Here is a 20,564-nt window from a genome sequence, read left to right as displayed (position 1 = left end):
ATTCGATTTTACCTTACGGATCAATGCACAGTCGGTACACAATGAAAAATCAATATAAGCTACAGTTTAGTTGATGGCTCTAGTCATTGCATGCTTTAGGACAACCAGCAGACACTAAATAAACAGCTATATACCTGCAATCTGAAATGTCCGATAGATATAACAGTATATTACTTTTGTAGATTTGCCATCGGGCAAATGGTACAAATGAAAACATTTTCACCTATTTCTATTTTGTCCTCCTTATATTAATTGTTTCTTTTCATTCTGTGGTTAATTTCTTTGGGAAAACAATGAGCGATCTACATCAATGACCCCTTACTCAATTCAGAATGTTGTCTACTTTTCAGATATGTAGACCTTTCCAGTTTCACCCATGGGTTCACACCTCTTTTCCAGTGGCGGCTAGTGAAGTGTTAGAGTGGTGGGTTATAAAATTATTACTTCCCTTCAATGTGCTCGCACAGTTTATTCGAATTGGGGAAAGGATAAAGATACATGTGCAAACAGTAGCCTTTGAGATTAGTGCGTCTTAAAGAAATACATCTTTAGACTTTCACTAATTTGAAAAAATCATGCCCGCTCGCTATGAATAAAAGTAATGATTATACACTCCACTATTTTCATCTCACTTCACCAACCACCAGTGCTCTTTCACCGTGTCAGTCCCTAATCTGGGGGCAAAAGGGAGGCAGGGGCTACTGGGCCATAGCCCTGGTGGTGGGGGATGTTTGCCATTACTGTCACAAAGTCTATCCCAATATGGCACTACAAACTGGGCCAATTACAACCCATTCAGAACTTGCCTTTCCGTGGTAGCCTGTGAGTGGTGAGCACTCACAGGCTTCTATGGGAGATTACTGTGGGGGTAAAACAGGCTCAAAGCTCACCATACACCCAGCTGTGTAATAACGTGATTGTCCAGCCCATTGCTTCTCTTAGCTATGAGAAAGCTACTTTATTACATGATAAGACACAATACTACAAATGAATGCAAAACGTATCAAATACATCTCAAGACACAAAACAGCTGGGATGGCTGCCCCCTCACTTGACTGTCCATTGTGTTTCTCTTGTATGTTAGGGTCTTTTAGGTGTAGAAAACAGTGAAGGTACTTCGCTACTCCTCTTTTGTTAGTATTTTTAGGGCTATATTAGCATTCAATCTCATATTTGTAATCTACGCAACAAGTGTTCGAGCTAAATATCAAAACAGAAATATTGGGGATCACAAATATTGTTATCGTGATTTCAAAAATATTGTGGGACCTAATATGGAAGCTAGGAATATTTTTTTTTAAAGCATTTAATATGGTTTGTTCAAATATATGTGTACATAATATTGTATTATTTAGTACAGTTATATTAAATTTTGCTATTTATATTAAAATATTAGTTATTTAAGTATTATGATTTATTAGTATTTTTATAAAAATTAGTCGTTACTTTTTAGTATAGTTTGTAAGTTTTTACAGGTAGTTATTTTTTAAATTTAATTAGAAATTGTTAATTTAGTTACAGGTTGTTGGGTGTATAGGGTATTAGAATGGGTTTCTTTTATGTGTTATTTATCGTTTGTGATTTATAATTTGTTTTGAATTTAATTTCTTTTTTAGTTAGTAATTAGTTATGTTAATTAATTGATTAATTGTTATAATTTGTTGATTTTCAATTATTTTTTATTGGCTGATCACTTTACTAGATTATGTTATTAAATATTAGAAATAGCAATTGTTTACATTTTTATTGTATTTAATAATTATTTAAATATTAATACTCTATTTTTAATATAAGATGTATTAATTGTTTGGTGTGTTTTTAGGGTACTAGGAATGGTAGTGATTTAATTAAAAATATTGTAATTTGTTTTTTTATTGTAATGTAATATATATTTTTAATGTAATTTTGTTTTATATTTAATGATTTTTTTTTTAATTTAAAAATGTGTTTTGTATATATTTAAATGTCTTCTTAAAAAGAAATAGTAAATCCCACCCCTCTGGTCCCTTCCCTACTTTTTCTGACACTTGAGTGGGAAAAGTAAATCAGACCCTTTTAAGTCCAGCACTTTCCCTACTTTTAGTTTAATTTTGGAAGCGGAAATAGTAAGACTAACCCTTTCAAAGTCCAACATTTTTCCTGCTTTTAATAACGTAGATTGGAGTGGAAATAGTAAATCTAAGCCTCTGAATTCCAAGCCTTTTCATACTTTTGCTAACGTAGGAGTGGGAATAGTAAATCTGACCCCTCCAAATTCCAACACTTTTCTTACTTTGGCTTAGATTGGAGTCGGAATTGTACATGTAACCCTTCCGAAGTCCGACATTTTTCCTTCTTTTGGTAAAGTTGGATTGGGAATAGTAAATCTTACCCCTCTAAACTCAAACGCTTTTCCTACCATTGCTCTAATTGGAGTGGACATAGTGAATTACATCTCCAAAGTCTAACACTTTCCCTACTGTTGGTTAGATTGGAGAGGTAATAGTAAATCTGACCTCTGGAAAGTGCAACACTTTCCCTACTGTTGTTTAGTTAGAAGTGGTAATATATATATTTTTTGTATTCCATTAACATTTTTCATATAATTAGTAATTTTTTATGTTGTAGATAAAATGTTATCTTTCATTTGTTATTTAATTTGATAAACAATTAGCTTTATATTTTTATTGAATAAATGTTTATAGTTTTTATTCGGATTATAATTCTTAGTGTAATTTGTTTCAATATTTTGTTTAAATATTGTAATTATTTTAAAGTATTCTTTTTTATTCAATTTGATACTAATTATATAAACTATTATATGATTTTTATATTTTATTATTGTAAGCTTTTAATATAAAGTTTTAATTAAACGTAATGATATATTATTGTAAAATCAATATTCTTACCTTTTTATGACAATATTCTGTGCCACAATTTTTTTCTCAATATTTTTGTAATTTACATACAAATTATGTAAACATGATATTTTTGTTTGTGTTATTTTTGTTTCAGATATTTCATTGTAGAAATGCGCTGCGGTACGTCTCTGGTCGACCTAGGCTCTCAGCGCCTTATCACAAGTTCGACAGTCCGCTGACCTCCTTCCCCGCTGTCGCAGTCCGACCACCGTATTATGACATGGTTGGATTGCCTTTGCATAGACCGCGGTTGAACCGCCAGCACTCCGTCAACCACCAGTGTCATGGTTGAGGAAATGCAGCTGCCATAGTGCGGTACTGAGGAGTCTTACCGCCATCTGTATAATGAGTTGGCTTTCCGACGAGCCGACCACTGCAATTGGACCACCGTCCTCAGGTCTGTGGAAACAAAGGAATTGGGGTGTATACTCACCCCTTTCCTGTTCTTCCAGGCAGATTTCGATCCCTTTCTCTAGGTCCCCCCTTCACAACAGCCTCTTTACCCTGAGGAATATGACCCTGTTTCCTTTTTGTATAATAAACACATTGCCTGGACCGCCCACATATGTGCTGGTGTCCGACAATAGGTAGGTTGTATTTTTCCACATGTATGTGTGCATTTGACTCGTGCAGTCGAAAATGCTCACTCAGGCGTCAATATATATGCAAAACAATTCCCCACTGCCGCAAGACTGCCGCAGCCACACCACTGGCACTGCGATCAACTTTTAATACAGCGGTCCGACCGCCGGCACTGCAGTCTTCTAGAGGCCGCAGCGTTAGGGCAGTCGGACTGCCAAACTCGTAATCGGGTCCGAAGTCTATATTCACTGGAGGTTTGCCAGAAACAGTCGGGTCACACGGTTGCCCTACTGTGTTTGGGCAGGCTGCATGACAGTGTCCTGGAGGCATCAGTCTTCGTATGGCAGTCCTCTTCCTGACTTGAATGGCGTCGGCAGCCGGTGGGACCTTTTGCCTTCTCCTTCTGATGTCTTAGTGATAGGCGTGGGCCTCCTGGAGGCATGTCAGTGTTGTACTCCTCCTGCCGAGTGCAGGTTCTGGGGCAGGGACTTAGCCACTTTCAGGAGCTTTTGGCATTAGCGGATGGGTTCAACTAGGCATGCCAAGTGTTTGTACCATGGGAACCCAATCTAATCCAGCACAAAGGTACAAAGTGCATTGAGGCAGCAGCTTCTTCTGGGCAGTATAGTCCAGGTGACACACAATTGTCAAGTGCCCATGAGGCACAAGGTCAAGACTGATTTGCATATAGCTGGGTCTGAAATGAGGTTGCGAAGTGAGCTAAAGAATAATGATGGATTCAACCCAGATCTGTGACTGGGGGTGAGTGTCTGAAAAGTTTCAGCGCTCCGTCCATCATCTCCTTGTGTTTGCTTTGTTTGCCTTAAGTTGGCAGGGTTATGCCCAGACATGGGTCCCTTGCTCACTTTGCCACTGGATTCAAGCTAGCCTGGCTGATGAAGGGTGTTACCCAGAAACTGGTCCCAGGATGCTTGTTTCCAGTTCAGGGAAGACCTGGCTTGGCAGTTCGGGCTGGACTGTTGCCATGAGCCACAGGGTCAAGACTGATTTGCATATAGCTGGGTCTGAACTGAGGTGGCGAAGTGAGCTAAAGAATGATGATGGATTCAACCCAGATCTGTGACTGGGGGTGAGTGTCTGAAAAGTTTCAGCGCTCCGTCCACCATCTCCTTGTGTTTGCTTTGTTTGCCCTAAGTTGCAGGGTATGCCCAGACGTGGGTCCCTTGCTCACTTTGCCACTGGATTCAAGCTAGCCTGGCTGATGAAGCGTGTAACCCAGAAACCTGTCCCATGATGCTTGTTTCCGGTTCAGGGAAAACCTGGCTTGGCAGTTCGGGCTGGACTGTTGCCATGAGGCAAAGGGTCAAGACTGATTTGCATATAGCTGAGTCTGAACTGAGGTGGCGAAGTGAGCTAAAGAATGATGATGGATTCAACCAACATCTGTGACTTATGGTGAGTGTCTGAAAAGTTTCAGCGCTCCGTCCATCATCTCCTTATGTTTGCTTTGTTTGCCCTAAGTTGCAGGGTATGCCCAGACGTGGGTCCCTTGCTCACTTTGCCACTGGATTCAAGCTAGCCTGGCTGATGAAGCGTGTTACCCAGAAACCTGTCCCATGATGCTTGTTTCCGGTTCAGGGAAGACCTGGCTTGGCAGTTCGGGCTGGACTGTTCCCATGATGCACAGGGTCAAGACTGATTTGCATATAGCTGGGTCTGAACTGAGGTGGCAAAGTGAGCTAAAGAATGATGATGGATTCAACCAAGATCTGTGACTGGGGGTGTGTCTGAAAAGTTTCAGCGCTCCGTCCATCATCTCCTTGTGTTTGCTTTGAAGTGCCAGTGTAAGCCACATATTTAGTCCGTTCAGGACACCCACGTTGGAGGTTGCACAGGTTCACATTGTTCTTCTTAAATAGCATAGAACACTTGGGCACTACTCGACAAGTACCATGGTCATTCCAACAACAGTCTGGCAGGTCAATGCCAATTCCTTTTTTAATGGTGCAAGTGGATCAGGCACACTTAACCTAGTACAGTGGTAGGACGCACATCAGTTGTTCAGTGACTGGTTCCTAGTCAGGAGTCAGCAGTCATGCTGTTTTTGTGTCTCTGGTCAACTACTCTTGTCCTCACCAGCAGTCCGCTATTTCTGCAGAATTGGCTTGCTCCTTTCCTCCTCATTCAGGCAGGGCTCTTCAGGCGTTCCAGTGTTGTAAGGTTCCTACTAATTCAGTAAGACTGTGCATCAAAACTATGGGTACTGAGTCAACTCATACCATCAGAATATGTTGGCCTGATTCCTGGCTAGCTCACAGTGCGCCCTCTGGACCCCTAAACCTCACAAGGTACCAGATGGTGTCTGCAACCTCAGAACATGACAACCCTAATGATCACAACAAAACATGGTATGCTTTCCCCTACCATGTTACACGAATGAACTCCTGACCGAAACAGTAGTCCGCTGTCACTATAGAGGGCTCACTTTGTGCACCTCTCTAGGTCTGGACAAGTCCAAAGCAAGTCATTGCCGAATACTGGCCTAGGAATTTGTGCACATTCTAAATTTGTGTGAGGCTAACACCCAAATCTGAAATTTAGATACGAACAGTTGAGCAGACAGTGCGGTGAATGCGGCTTTGCACCAGGCAGAGGACATTCCCGTCCCTACACCCCATAAACTGCAAGTAGGTAGAAACTACAAAATTAGGAAATATTGACTACCTCTTTGAAAATCATAAAAATCTGAGAAAAAAATGTTTTTTTACAACTGTGCCAGTTTGTTTAAAAACAGCCAACCTTTTGTCAGTGTAAGTTTTGGAAAAAAAACACTTTCTTCCATAGTACTTTTTTCATAGTTTTCCCCAAAAATGTTGCTACATTTTGGATAGTTTCTATCAGTCCTTCAGCGAAGTCCACAAACCCAGGGTACATTCAGAATCCCAAATATGTTGAAAAAAAGGATGCAAATTTGCTCAAAGTTTTAGCGTATACTCGCCCAAATATCCAAAAAAGGGAGCTGCACGTTGGGGGTGAGGAGTGGGGACCTGAGCCTTAGCACATATAGGGTTAAACAATGAATAGAAATGGTGATAAAGGGCATGTTTTGGAGAAGACGCCTGCAAGGGAACTGTATACAATGCCAACAGTGAAACAAGTCCTTTGAAATATCCCAAGCTATGTTGCAACTAACTTATTAAAAGAACAGCTGTCAGTTATAATGTTGCATGCGCGCTGTGCAATTGAAATGCTCCAAAAGGTGACTTTGGGCGATCCACCACATTTGTTTAAGGTTTTGTGGTTCAGCACGGTTGACATCATGAGAGCTAATAAATTGCTGGAGATCCCCTGCCCAGAATCCTTGAGCATGTGATCCACATCGACTCAGTGTGTGTCTCATTTGATTTGTTCATGGGGCATGAGGGCGTCCTGTGCTACCCGCTGGCACTGCCAGCAACAGTCAACACAGCCTGTTTGCTGTGGGACTGATACACACTGGGCCACTTATTGGCAGAACGAGGAAGGAGAACCACCCTGTCCATATCTACTGAGTGGCTGCTGGAGATCCTCGTACATGTGGGAGGGCTGCACCTGGAGACCCGTAGGTTATGCCAACGATGAAGTGCTCACACCTCTACATTCGACTGCCCCTTAGCATCCTCTGAGGGGTGGGCACAGGACCAGACAGCAATTACAGTACAGTCTGCCTGTGGTATATCATATGCCTACATCCCACTCTTCCTGAAATCGTGTGAAACATACACATATGTCGGCCCTTAGTTGCAAGCCACATGGGTGCTAATAATTGGCCTATCACCCACTGGGGCTTCATGCCATTGACGTGCATAGTGAAGAACTTACTGGTGGAAGGATAAAAGGAGGGATAATGCACTGTGCACTGTCCTGCTAATAACAGTACCATGTAATCACAGCATTGACCTCACCAAAACGATCCAGCCAAAGCGCTATGTGTATTCAGCAGCACATTTTCCAGTTCTGCTTTTGCCAGTAGAAAAGGGCAGAAACAAACAACCTTCAAAGGAAAACAAGAAGTTTGTATCAAGCCTCAGAAGAGACACTGTAAATCTACAGACACACCAATCCACATTGTAAAGGATGGCATTTATCCCAGCGATGGACAAGTTTGTGGTCTCAAAGCCACCATCAGTCTGAGTTGTGTTTTGCTGGCATAAGTGTTACAAAAATAAAAAACAGCCCTTATTCCTACATCTAGCAGAAGAAAGATTACACTAACTGTGACACAACCTGCGCAAAGGGGACTCACCACATACCTACACCACGTTACTGCTCTCAACAACCCCTTTCAGCCAATGTCCAACCCTGACAACAACTGTGTTCTATTCCATCAACGACAACTAGGACCTTAAAACTTGATCAGTGCCTTCTAAGCCTGTTTGAAAGAGCTGGGAAGCATGTGCACACTGCATCATAAGACAGAGTAGATACAAGCTCATCTCATTCAAGGGTGTGCATCTTCTAAATTACAAAAACTCCCGAGAGCCAAGGAAACTGCTGCAAGACATCCTGACACTGAGCCGCTTTAAAGATCTCTTGAAGTGCCAAGCCTCACATTTGGAGGTGGCTCTTCACAAGCCCATCAAGTGTGAACCAAGTAACCCACTCTGCAGGCCCATCAAAAGTAGCACAGCATCAAAGACCAAGATGCCCCTGTGGGCACTGCAGGAGACTCTTCCCCCACACCAGAGAATGTCCGGCCTCCAGCAAGAAATGTACTGCCAGTTGAGTGATGAATCATTTTGCCAAGGTATGCTACCCGTCCTGCCAACAGAAGGGGACAAAGGAGAATGTGTTAAGTACTGTACCCATTGACCTCAGAGGGGAAGACGTGGATGACGATGAAGAAGGGGAAGAGATGGATTAGGCTGGGTATCGCACAGATCTACTTCACTGCCACACGTTGCCCACCCAAGTCCCAGGTGCTTTTACTTGACTGACTCGTAACTTCCATCATTGATATTGGTGCCTTGATTTGAGTCTTAGACTAAGAGACATAAACCAAAACCAAAGGGAATGATGGACGGAGTGTTGAACATTGCAAGCACTCACCCCCAGTCAACTGATCTGGGTTTAATCCATCACCGTTCTTTAGCCCACTCTGCCACCCCAGTTCAGACATGGCCATATGCAAATCAGAAAAGGAACAAAGTGGGGAGTAGAGAGGTACCACTCACAGGAGTGGTGGAGGTGGATACTTCCTCCCAGTCATAAGTTCATAAACGTGGTGATCCACCCACAGATAGGTATGATATGTCAAAAACTCCCACAGAGGACATGTATCCCACAGTGGTGGAGAATACACATTAGTTGTTAAAATACCCCTCACACACCAAAAGGGCCCTTGGTGTCCTGCTTCATCATAGGGGTCTTCCCGACCCTCTACGGGACGGGGCGTGCTACGACCTACGTTTGCGTGGGAGCACTGATATTAATGAGACAACTATGTGTGATGCGAGAGTGTGAGAGGAAGGGTCAGGAGTGAATAGAAAGGTGAATTAAAAAATACCTGGCTCTGTGGTCTAGAGAAATGTATTATACCGTTTGAGCTGGTATTAGTAAAAAGGTGAAGGGGAGGAGGAATGGATGCCTCAATGAGCTGTGCCTCCTAAGTGTGTCGACATGTTTCGAAGCTTCCCCATGCTTCTTCTTCAGGACCTTAAGGATCCCTTCCTAAAACTCACTGTGATGTGTAAAAAAGGAAAAAATGTACCAGGAAGTAAGTAACCTCCTAGGGTAGGTAATGCCTAAATAGGTCTTGTATGGTTCATTAACCTAGAAAAAACAAACACAAAAGGGGAGGTAAAAGCCATATTCACGTAGCTAGATGATCAGTCCATCGTGAGCATTCAGTGATCTGAAAAGGAAGTGATATAATAATCTCCTCTTAACGCTATTCATAACGTTATCAAGTGGTCTGTGGTGAAGAGAATGGGTGAAAGTAGACACAGACATTAGACAAAACGCACAAATAAACATAAAGCACACACTCTATTCAGAAAGGAACAACGTTCCTATGATCATAAAGTCCCAAATCAATAGTTGTCCAGATCAGTGGGAAGGTGTAAAATATCAACCTACTTGCTGTAAATAGAATAAATAACCTCATGAGCTCGTGGACCGAGTGGTAGAAGTGCCAATTAGGCTATCTACATGGTGGAAAAAAGGAAGAAAAAGGTATATTCCCAATAAGACACAGGACTTATGAGGAAGTAGCCCGAGTAGGGCATCACCTGGTTAACGGCTATGCCGTACTTACATCTCCCAGGAACAATGTCCAGCCACGATATCCGCCCCGGTCGGCTCCGTAGGTAAGACTGAGCGGGTGGGCGGGTGTTTAAATGTAGGCTTCAATCAAAGTAAGCGCGCGAAAACCTGTGATTACACCGTTGCGCGTTTACCCGCTGACTCTGCAGTCAGAGACCCGGAACCGGAAGTAGACCGGCCAGGTCAAAGGCGTGTGAAGAGGGCGATACTAGTGATTGAATAAAGTATTTATGAGCCAAACACTGATATGACACTAGATGAAAGGTGGGGGAAACAGCGGAAAATAATCCTATAGGTGGTATAGAGAAACGATAATTTCCGCATCGGTGAGAAAAATCATCGCTGATAAAAATAGAAATCGAGTGACATAAACCAAGGTTCAAAAGAACCAGGTCTGGGCATAGTCATTCGCCAAAAACTAAGAAAGAATACTATCGAAGGGTGTATTAGAGGAAAACAGCACTCGCTGTAGCCAATGGCAGCGAGCATCAACCTTGGTTGCAGCAAACCAGGTATGGGCACAATCATTCTCGAAAATATCGGAAGCATGATTCCAATAGGGGTTACTAATAGAATCATTGAAGAAAACACCCAAAGTATAGTTATGTTGTGGCAAAAAATATGGGAGACGGTCACCAGAGAGGCAGTCTCTCAAGAAGGGAGGGAAGGCTGCACAAACAGAAAGTCCTCACTGTTACATAAATTGTCAATTGTTGAAAATCACAAATGGAATTGATTCCATGGTATTTTGTCATTGAGCCCACAGATATGGGTTCCAAGACGGAACACCCAACGTTGTTCTTTTTCAAGAAGGCCATTTTCTCCATCCAGTTGGTCGATCACTGTCCACTGTAAATCATCAATACCATGTCTGCTAGATATGTAGTGACTAGACATCTTAGTGGTACTCCTACCACATCTGACATTACTTCGATGTTCTCCGATGCGTATCTTGACTGGTCTAGTTGTCATCCCCACGTATTCAAGACCACATGGGCAGGTGATTAGATAGACCACATTTTTGCTATTACAGTTAGTAAAACTTCTCTGGTCCCACTCATCACCATTCCTGAATTTGATGTGCCTGCTTCTTTTAGTGAGATAGCATGTGCTACAGTTGCCGCATGGGTGATGTCCCTGTATCGGTGGTAGCATGCCTTCAATTATCGGTCTGGGTGTGTTCCTCGGTCTGGTACGGACAAGCATGTCTCTGAGATTTCTACCTCTTTTGTGTGCAGGCATAGGTTTAGTGATATTAAGACCGCAACTATTCAGAAGTTTCCAATGTTTGTTCACTATCTTAGTGATTTTGTTGGAATGTGTGTTATAAGTAGTTACACATATGGATCTTTCTTCCGCGTGAGTGACCACTTTGTCTTCCAATAAGGCTTCTCTGTTGTTGTTCCTCGCCCTCTAAAGGGCTTTGTCAATGACTCTATCGGGGTAGTTCCGTCTGATCAGTTTTTTGCGTAGTTCAGATGCTTGTTTTTTTAACTCGTGTGTTTCAGTACAATTTCTCCGTAGGCGAAGGAATTGCCCATACGGTAGATTCTCCCTCAAGTGGCGGGGGTGGAAGCTATCGAACAGAAGTAGGCAGTTCTTAGCAGTAGCTTTGAAATGTGTGGTGGTTTTTAGTATGCCCTCCTCTGGATAGATATTGAGATCCAGAAAGACCAAATTATCACATGATACTGTATGTGTGAATTTAAGAAATTCGTTTTGTTGATTGAGCCACAATATGAAGGCTTCCGTTAAATCAGCATCACCCTCCCATATGACCAGAACATCATCAATGTATCTTTTCCAGACCTTGATGTGTGAGAGGAAGGGGTTGATGGTGTGCAAGATTTTGTTAGCTTCTAGGTGGTGTACATAGAGGCCGGCCAGGCTCGGAGCGAAGGTACTCCCCATGCTGGTACCGTGTCTTTGTTCATATATTTGTTTGGCATACATAAAGAAGTTTCGGGTAAGTGCCAAAGATACACATTCCATTACTACATTGCGAGGTGTCTGATAATCCCAAGATGCGGAAAACAATACTTCCTCTCTAATGAGCAGCGTTTCGTCATGCGGGAGGCTCGTATAAAGACTCTCGACATCGAGTCCCATAAGGAAATTCTTAGTTGGGTCAAAATTAATGTCCTGCAGCACTTGTAGGATATTCTTTGTATCTCGTAAATAGGTGCTTGTGGCTTGAACCAAGGGACGAAGAAAAGCATCTGCGAACCTAGATAGTGGTTCCAAGATGGAGTTTACCCCGGACACTATGGGTCTACCAGGAGGGGACCTAAGGTTTTTATGAATCTTAGGTATTGTATAGAAATACGGGACCCTAGGACTTTTATTGATCAGAAACTCAGCCTCTTTCTTGGCGATCCAGTTATTAGCTAGCGCCTCTTCCACCATTGTGGCGATTCTGATCCTGATAGATTCAGTAGGGTCTTCCTGGAGGATGCCATAATTCCTACGATCATTAAGGAGTTTCCTGCATTTGTTATCATAGTTGTATGTAGTTTGTAACACAATCGCTCCCCCCTTGTCTGCAGGTTTGATTGTGATATCCTGATTCATTGATAATTGGCGTATGGCCTCCTTTTCCTTCCTTGACGTATTCTGAAAGGTGCTGTCGTTCACTGTTGAGATACCTTGTATTTTGCCCATTATAACTTTCTCAAAGGCAAGGATTTCCACAGGAAGTGTAGAATCCGGAGGGACAAAGGTAGATTTATTGCGCAAACCTGTGTCCTTTCTATTCCCCTCAGTGGTGGGTTGGTTTTTAAAGAACACTTTCAATTTCAGTTTGCGAATGAACTCCGTAATCTCAGCACAAGTCTTGAATTTATCAAAACGGTTTGTGGGTACAAAGCCCAGTCCTCTCTCAAGGACTTTGCTCTGTATTGGTGTAAGGGTCAGGTTGGTTAGGTTTACCACCAGATTCACTTCCGGCTCGTTGATGGCTGGGGGGGCATTTTGTTGGTCATGCTCCTGGTTGACACTCGAGGGGTCTCGGTCTCCGGTGTGGACCAATGGACGTTGTACCCACCTCTGTTCCGACCCCTTCGTGGTCCCTGGCGCGCCCCTAAAAAAGGCGGCGGGGTCTGGTAGTTGTAATCATATTCTTGTGGAGGTGGTATCCACTGTGGAAAAGGTCCACCCATCATGGGTGGGCCATATGTATATGGGGGGTATGAGGGAGGTCCTTGGTAGCGATTCCATCCTCCACCTCTTGGGAAGAAAGGACGTTGATTGTGATTGTCCCTCCCTCTGTTGTACCGTCTCCCACTCCCTCTGCTAGAATTCGAATTATCCGAGCCAGTATCAGAGGAGTCTCCATCAGAGTTCTGATCTTCGTTTTTGGAGACATAGTCGTCTCGTGTATAGGGATACACTCGTTCATGACTGAAGCGTGCTGTGTCCTTCTTTAGTTTGTTATATTTGCTTTTTTTTTTTTTTTTTTTAAACCTTTATTTAGCACTGTGTACAAGACAAATACGGGCCTACAACCATCCGGCCGGCCTCGACACTTCTGAAGCTTGATAGCAAAGTATACGTCCACTCGGTGGCACGGCAGCACATAAAAGCATACGACCTATGTTACAATAAATCCACGTGCACCGAGTGGCAGGAGACAGTAAGGTTAATTTAAAAAAAAAATTTATGTAAGGAGATACAGAAGCTAGAACGGATCAGTGTACAGAACAGACGATCATATGATAAATGGGTAACAGCCAACAGGAGAGTCAACTAACAGTGAACACATCTAAAATGGCGGCACGAAACTATAATACCAGGATATAGATACGCAGCGAAGTGTGCCTCCCAGCCGCTACCCTCCTAACACCAGTCCCCCCCACTGACCCTAGAAAAAGACGTAAGAAAAGGACGGAAAAAAGAAAAAGAAGGCCCATAGAAACAAAAAACGTACCGAAGAAGACCCCCCACCCTACACGCATGCCGAGGCTATGGCCTACCCCCCCCCTAGCTACGTGTCTGTCGCCCCATAGGAACCCGAAATGTAGAATTAAGGAAAGAAGAAAGGAAAAAGGACCAGAAAATCACGGTTGAACCCAGGGAGAAAAAGAAGAGTGCACTACCCTACTACTCCCGGGAAAAGGAAAAGCGGGGAGGAGCCCACCCCACTGCCGAACTCCCGGACTCCCGCGCCGCCCATACATCCTGCGCCATGTACAGCACTGTATCAAAAGACCCACGTAAACCCGGTGGTCCCGAATCAATACCACCCAGCACTTCAGCACTTCACAAGTCCTCCCCCCGGCAGAAGAAGGAAACAGGAGGCGAAATCACAGCGACATGTAGCAAAAAACAGGTCATTAAAAACTACTCAGCCAATATTGCAAAACGTGTATCAGTCCAGGTCCCCGTCTGCCGATCCAACCAAAGCGACAACGAGCATGCCATCACCCCTGTCCGGACCGGCAGATGTGGTTCAGGCCCGTCCATTGCTGCGAGTCACCTTCAGCCAGGACAAAGAGACAAGATGGCCGCTCTCGAGGAAAGGGGACAATGAAGACGTATCGTACCGCAGGGTCCCAAACGCAGCAGTAACATGCCACAGAAGCTCCAGCAATAGGTGCATTCAGGGTAACATCTGGCAAGGGAAGTGAAAGGCTAGGTCTCAACAGGTAGTTCGTAGGCAGAGTCACAGCGTTCAAAGGGAAGGGTGTCCCTGCAACTGTATCCGTGTCGATGGGTTGACGCGTTACATTGTAGCCAGGAGGACTCCGCGCCACCGTCCCTCCACTCTGCAACATTGTTTCACCTCCAGGAGAAAACATGGGCGGCGGGGGATCCTCCAGCCGGGAACGTCCCGTTGCAAACAGTGCCTCATCGAGTCTCCGGGTCAGCGCCCGGCAAGTACTCTGCATTGCCACTTTTAACGCCACGAGGGCGGCCAATACATCCCCACAGGTCGGGTCTCTCTGTACCAAGCATCGGTCCGCACTATCCCGCTGCTCCTCCGATGCGGCGATCAGCTCCGGGGCACATGGGCGCGCAGACACTGCGAGTCCAGGGTCAGCCAGCGTCTCAGCAAGAAGAGCAGGCGCCATTGTCATCTCCACTGCAGGCAATTAGTGGCGGGACAAAAGTGACTATGTATACCGGAGATCCGAGGATGTAGACACCGGAAAAGCTTCGTGCTCCACTCGGGAACTGCACAGGGCGAGAGCGCCCCACGGTTGCCGTGAGGACCGGCCGTTCGCCGCAGGAAGACACTTCAAAATGGAGTCCGCTCGCTTTTCTTCAGGGTGGCGGAGGAGAGCTAGTATTAGGGGGCTCCAACGTCGTCCACACCACTGCCAGCGCGAGGGGGAGTCCGACCCGGACGTAAGGGTCCGACTCCAGTCGCACAGCCAGCGTTTTCACCCCCGCGACCACCCGCAGTATTCCAGCTCAGCACCCCGTCCACATCCCTCGGCGTCCAGCGGCGGCCATCTACGCAGGGACCAGGGGGAGCGCCGGAGGTCGAAGTACACACCGAGTCTGCTACCAAACCCGCCGACAAAGGTGTCAGGAGAACGCCAGTCACTTCAGTGCCGGTAATCCGCGGCGGTAGAGCGGCGCAGGTCAGGAGAATTGATCAGGATTAACAAAGGAAGCCAGACGGTCCACGGGGCCGGGAGCTCAAGCGTCCGTCCCGTCGGCCATCTTGGCTCCTCCCATATTTGCTTTGTTTTAATGTCATTTCAAACTCAGTGATTTCTTGGTTGAGTTCCTCTAGACGTTTCTTGAGAACACTCGGGGATATATAGGCTTTCAGACGTACTTCTAAGTTTTGAATATCGATCTTTAATTCTTATGTAAGTCTGGTGGCTGTTTTTATAATTAGGACTAACCAGTCCCGAGATATCAATGACCAGTCATGTTTGAAAGTCTTATCCTGTTGGAAAATATACCGTTCGTTACGGACTATAAGGCCCTGAGGGGCCGCATTAGCCCGTAGATATTCAGTCATCAATAACCCATGAAGAGCAGTTCTTATCTGGGTCCTCCTCAGATTAGCTAGTTCATCCCAATCCGCATTGTTTGGACCGGTGTCAGTGTTACTTAACCCTTCAAAGGGGTTAATAGCTGCCAAAATCCTCTCCACTTCGTCTTCCGCGAAGGTCAATCCCATATTGTCTGCCATGTCAACTGGTTGGGCAATGGGATAATAGTGAAATTTATGTATTTATTGCACCATGCACTTTCCAAATTTAATTGTGTCATCTTTGTCCAAATCCTATATCCCAAAACTTAATGTATTTATAATCTGAAATTGTGTGTATAACTATCATTGCTTTTTATTATTATTAACCATGACTGACAATATGATGGAATTTTAGATAGAAAATGTTTGCTCTGTGATGTACTTTTTAGGACATTTTGTCCGAAATAAAGTTTTTTGAATTGAAATTGAAACTGAATTGAAAGAGTATGTGCCTAATGTAAATGAAAAAAGTGTGTGTGTCAGAGGTAAATAGCCTCTGGCAAAAGGGATCTAAAGTACTGCCAATGAAGTACTAATGCCAGAAATACTGGAAATAGAAGGGAAAACAAATTCCCACAGCTGCACGCTGTCTATAATATGAAAAGGAACAAAGTGGGGAGTAGTGAGGTACCACTCACAGGAATGGTGGAGGTGGATACTTCCTCCCAGTCATAAGTTCATAAACATGGTGATCCACCCACAGATAGGTATGATATGTCAAAAACTCCCACAGAGGACATGTATCCCACAGTGGTGGAGAATACACATTAGTTGTTAAAATACCCCTCACACACCAAAAGGACCCTTGGTGTCATGCTTCATCATAGGGGTCTTCCCGCCCCTCTACGGGACGGGGCGTGCTACGACCTACGTTTGCGTGGGAGCACTGATATTAATGAGACAACTATGTGTGATGCGAGGGTGTGAGAGGAAGGGTCAGGAGTGAATGGAAAGGTGAATTAAAAAATACCTGGCTCTGTGGTCTAGAGAAATTTATTATACCGTTTGAGCTGGTATCAGTAAAAAGGTGAAGGGGAGGAGGAATGGATGCCTCAATGAGCTGTGCCTCCTAAGTGTGTCGACATGTTTCGAAGCTTCCCCATGCTTCTTCTTCAGGACCTTAAGGATCCCTTCCTAAAACTCACTGTGATGTGTAAAAAAGGAAAAAATGTACCAGGAAGTAAGTAACCTCCTAGGGTAGGTAATGCCTAAATAGGTCTTGTATGGTTCATTAACCTAGAAAAAACAAACACAAAAGGGGAGGTAAAAGCCATATTCACGTAGCTAGATGATCAGTCCATCGTGAGCATTCAGTGATCTGAAAAGGAAGTGATATAATAATCTCCTCTTAACGCTATTCATAACGTTATCAAGTGGTCTGTGGTGAAGAGAATGGGTGAAAGTAGACATAAACATTAGACAAAACGCACAAATAAACATAAAGCACACACTCTATTCAGAAAGGAACAACGTTCCTATGATCATAAAATCCCAAATCAATAGTTGTCCAGATCAGTGGGAAGGTGTAAAATATCAACCTACTTGCTGTAAATAGAATAAATAACCTCATGAGCTCGTGGACCGAGTGGTAGAAGTGCCAATTAGGCTATCTACATGGTGGAAAAAAGGAAGAAAAAGGTATATTCCCAATAAGACACAGGACTTATGAGGAAGTAGCCCGAGCAGGGCATCACCTGGTTAACGGCTATGCCGTACTTACAACTACCAGGAACAATGTCCAGCCACGTTATCTGCCCCGGTCGGCTCCGTAGGTAAGACTGAGCGGGTGGGCGGGTGTTTAAATGTAGGCTTCAATCAAAGTAAGCGCGCGAAAACCTGTGATTACACCGTTGCGCGTTTACCCGCTGACTCTGCAGTCAGAGACCCGGAACCGGAAGTAGACCGGCCAGGTCAAAGGCGTGTGAAGAGGGCGATACTAGTGATTGAATAAAGTATTTATGAGCCAAACACTGATATGACACTAGATGAAAGGTGGGGGAAACAGCGGAAAATAATCCTATAGGTGGTATAGAGAAACGATAATTTCCGCATCGGTGAGAAAAATCATCGCTGATAAAAATAGAAATCGAGTGACATAAACCAAGGTTCAAAAGAACCAGGTCTGGGCATAGTCATTCGCCAAAAACTAAGAAAGAATACTATCGAAGGGTGTATTAGAGGAAAACAGCACTCGCTGTAGCCAATGGCAGCGAGCATCAACCTTGGTTGCAGCAAACCAGGTATGGGCACAATCATTCTCGAAAATATCGGAAGCATGATTCCAATAGGGGTTACTAATAGAATCATTGAAGAAAACACCCAAAGTATATTTATGTTGTGGCAAAAAATATGGGAGACGGTCACCAGAGAGGCAGTCTCTCAAGAAGGGAGGGAAGGCTGCACAAACAGAAAGTCCTCACTGTTACATAAATTGTCAATTGTTGAAAATCACAAATGGAATTGATTCCATGGTATTTTGTCATTGAGCCCACAGATATGGGTTCCAAGACGGAACACCCAACGTTGTTCTTTTTCAAGAAGGCCATTTTCTCCATCCAGTTGGTCGATCACTGTCCACTGTAAATCATCAATACCATGTCTGCTAGATATGTAGTGACTAGACATCTTAGTGGTACTCCTACCACATCTGACATTACTTCGATGTTCTCCGATGCGTATCTTGACTGGTCTAGTTGTCATCCCCACGTATTCAAGACCACATGGGCAGGTGATTAGATAGACCACATTTTTGCTATTACAGTTAGTAAAACTTCTCTGGTCCCACTCATCACCATTCCTGAATTTGATGTGCCTGCTTCTTTTAGTGAGATAGCATGTGCTACAGTTGCCGCATGGGTGATGTCCCTGTATCGGTGGTAGCATGCCTTCAATTATCGGTCTGGGTGTGTTCCTCGGTCTGGTACGGACAAGCATGTCTCTGAGATTTCTACCTCTTTTGTGTGCAGGCATAGGTTTAGTGATATTAAGACCGCAACTATTCAGAAGTTTCCAATGTTTGTTCACTATCTTAGTGATTTTGTTGGAATGTGTGTTATAAGTAGTTACACATATGGATCTTTCTTCCGCGTGAGTGACCACTTTGTCTTCCAATAAGGCTTCTCTGTTGTTGTTCCTCGCCCTCTAAAGGGCTTTGTCAATGACTCTATCGGGGTAGTTCCGTCTGATCAGTTTTTTGCGTAGTTCAGATGCTTGTTTTTTTAACTCGTGTGTTTCAGTACAATTTCTCCGTAGGCGAAGGAATTGCCCATACGGTAGATTCTCCCTCAAGTGGCGGGGGTGGAAGCTATCGAACAGAAGTAGGCAGTTCTTAGCAGTAGCTTTGAAATGTGTGGTGGTTTTTAGTATGCCCTCCTCTGGATAGATATTGAGATCCAGAAAGACCAAATTATCACATGATACTGTATGTGTGAATTTAAGAAATTCGTTTTGTTGATTGAGCCACAATATGAAGGCTTCCGTTGAATCAGCATCACCCTCCCATATGACCAGAACATCATCAATGTATCTTTTCCAGACCTTGATGTGTGAGAGGAAGGGGTTGATGGTGTGCAAGATTTTGTTAGCTTCTAGGTGGTGTACATAGAGGCCGGCCAGGCTCGGAGCGAAGGTACTCCCCATGCTGGTACCGTGTCTTTGTTCATATATTTGTTTGGCATACATAAAGAAGTTTCGGGTAAGTGCCAAAGATACACATTCCATTACTACATTGCGAGGTGTCTCATAATCCCAAGATGCGGAAAACAATACTTCCTCTCTAATGAGCAGCGTTTCGTCATGCGGGAGGCTCGTATAAAGACTCTCGACATCGAGTCCCATAAGGAAATTCTTAGTTGGGTCAAAATTAATGTCCTGCAGCACTTGTAGGATATTCTTTGTATCTCGTAAATAGGTGCTTGTGGCTTGAACCAAGGGGCGAAGAAAAGCATCTGCGAACCTAGATAGTGGTTCCAAGATGGAGTTTACCCCGGACACTATGGGTCTACCAGGAGGGGACCTAAGGTTTTTATGAATCTTAGGTATTGTATAGAAATACGGGACCCTAGGACTTTTATTGATCAGAAACTCAGCCTCTTTCTTGGCGATCCAGTTATTAGCTAGCGCCTCTTCCACCATTGTGGCGATTCTGATCCTGATAGATTCAGTAGGGTCTTCCTGGAGGATGCCATAATTCCTACGATCATTAAGGAGTTTCCTGCATTTGTTATCATAGTTGTATGTAGTTTGTAACACAATCGCTCCCCCCTTGTCTGCAGGTTTGATTGTGATATCCTGATTCATTGATAATTGGCGTATGGCCTCCTTTTCCTTCCTTGACGTATTCTGAAAGGTGCTGTCGTTCACTGTTGAGATACCTTGTATTTTGCCCATTATAACTTTCTCAAAGGCAAGGATTTCCACAGGAAGTGTAGAATCCGGAGGGACAAAGGTAGATTTATTGCGCAAACCTGTATCCTTTCTATTCCCCTCAGTGGTGGGTTGGTTTTTAAAGAACACTTTCAATTTCAGTTTGCGAATGAACTCCGTAATCTCAGCACAAGTCTTGAATTTATCAAAACGGTTTGTGGGTACAAAGCCCAGTCCTCTCTCAAGGACTTTGCTCTGTATTGGTGTAAGGGTCAGGTTGGTTAGGTTTACCACCAGATTCACTTCCGGCTCGTTGATGGCTGGGGGGGCATTTTGTTGGTCATGCTCCTGGTTGACACTCGAGGGGTCTCGGTCTCCGGTGTGGACCAATGGACGTTGTACCCACCTCTGTTCCGACCCCTTCGTGGTCCCTGGCGCGCCCCTAAAAAAGGCGGCGGGGTCTG

Source organism: Triturus cristatus, chromosome 6 (genome assembly GCF_964204655.1).
Source record: "Triturus cristatus chromosome 6, aTriCri1.1, whole genome shotgun sequence".
Classification (NCBI taxonomy): domain Eukaryota; kingdom Metazoa; phylum Chordata; class Amphibia; order Caudata; family Salamandridae; genus Triturus; species Triturus cristatus.
This window is presented reverse-complemented; position numbering follows the sequence as displayed.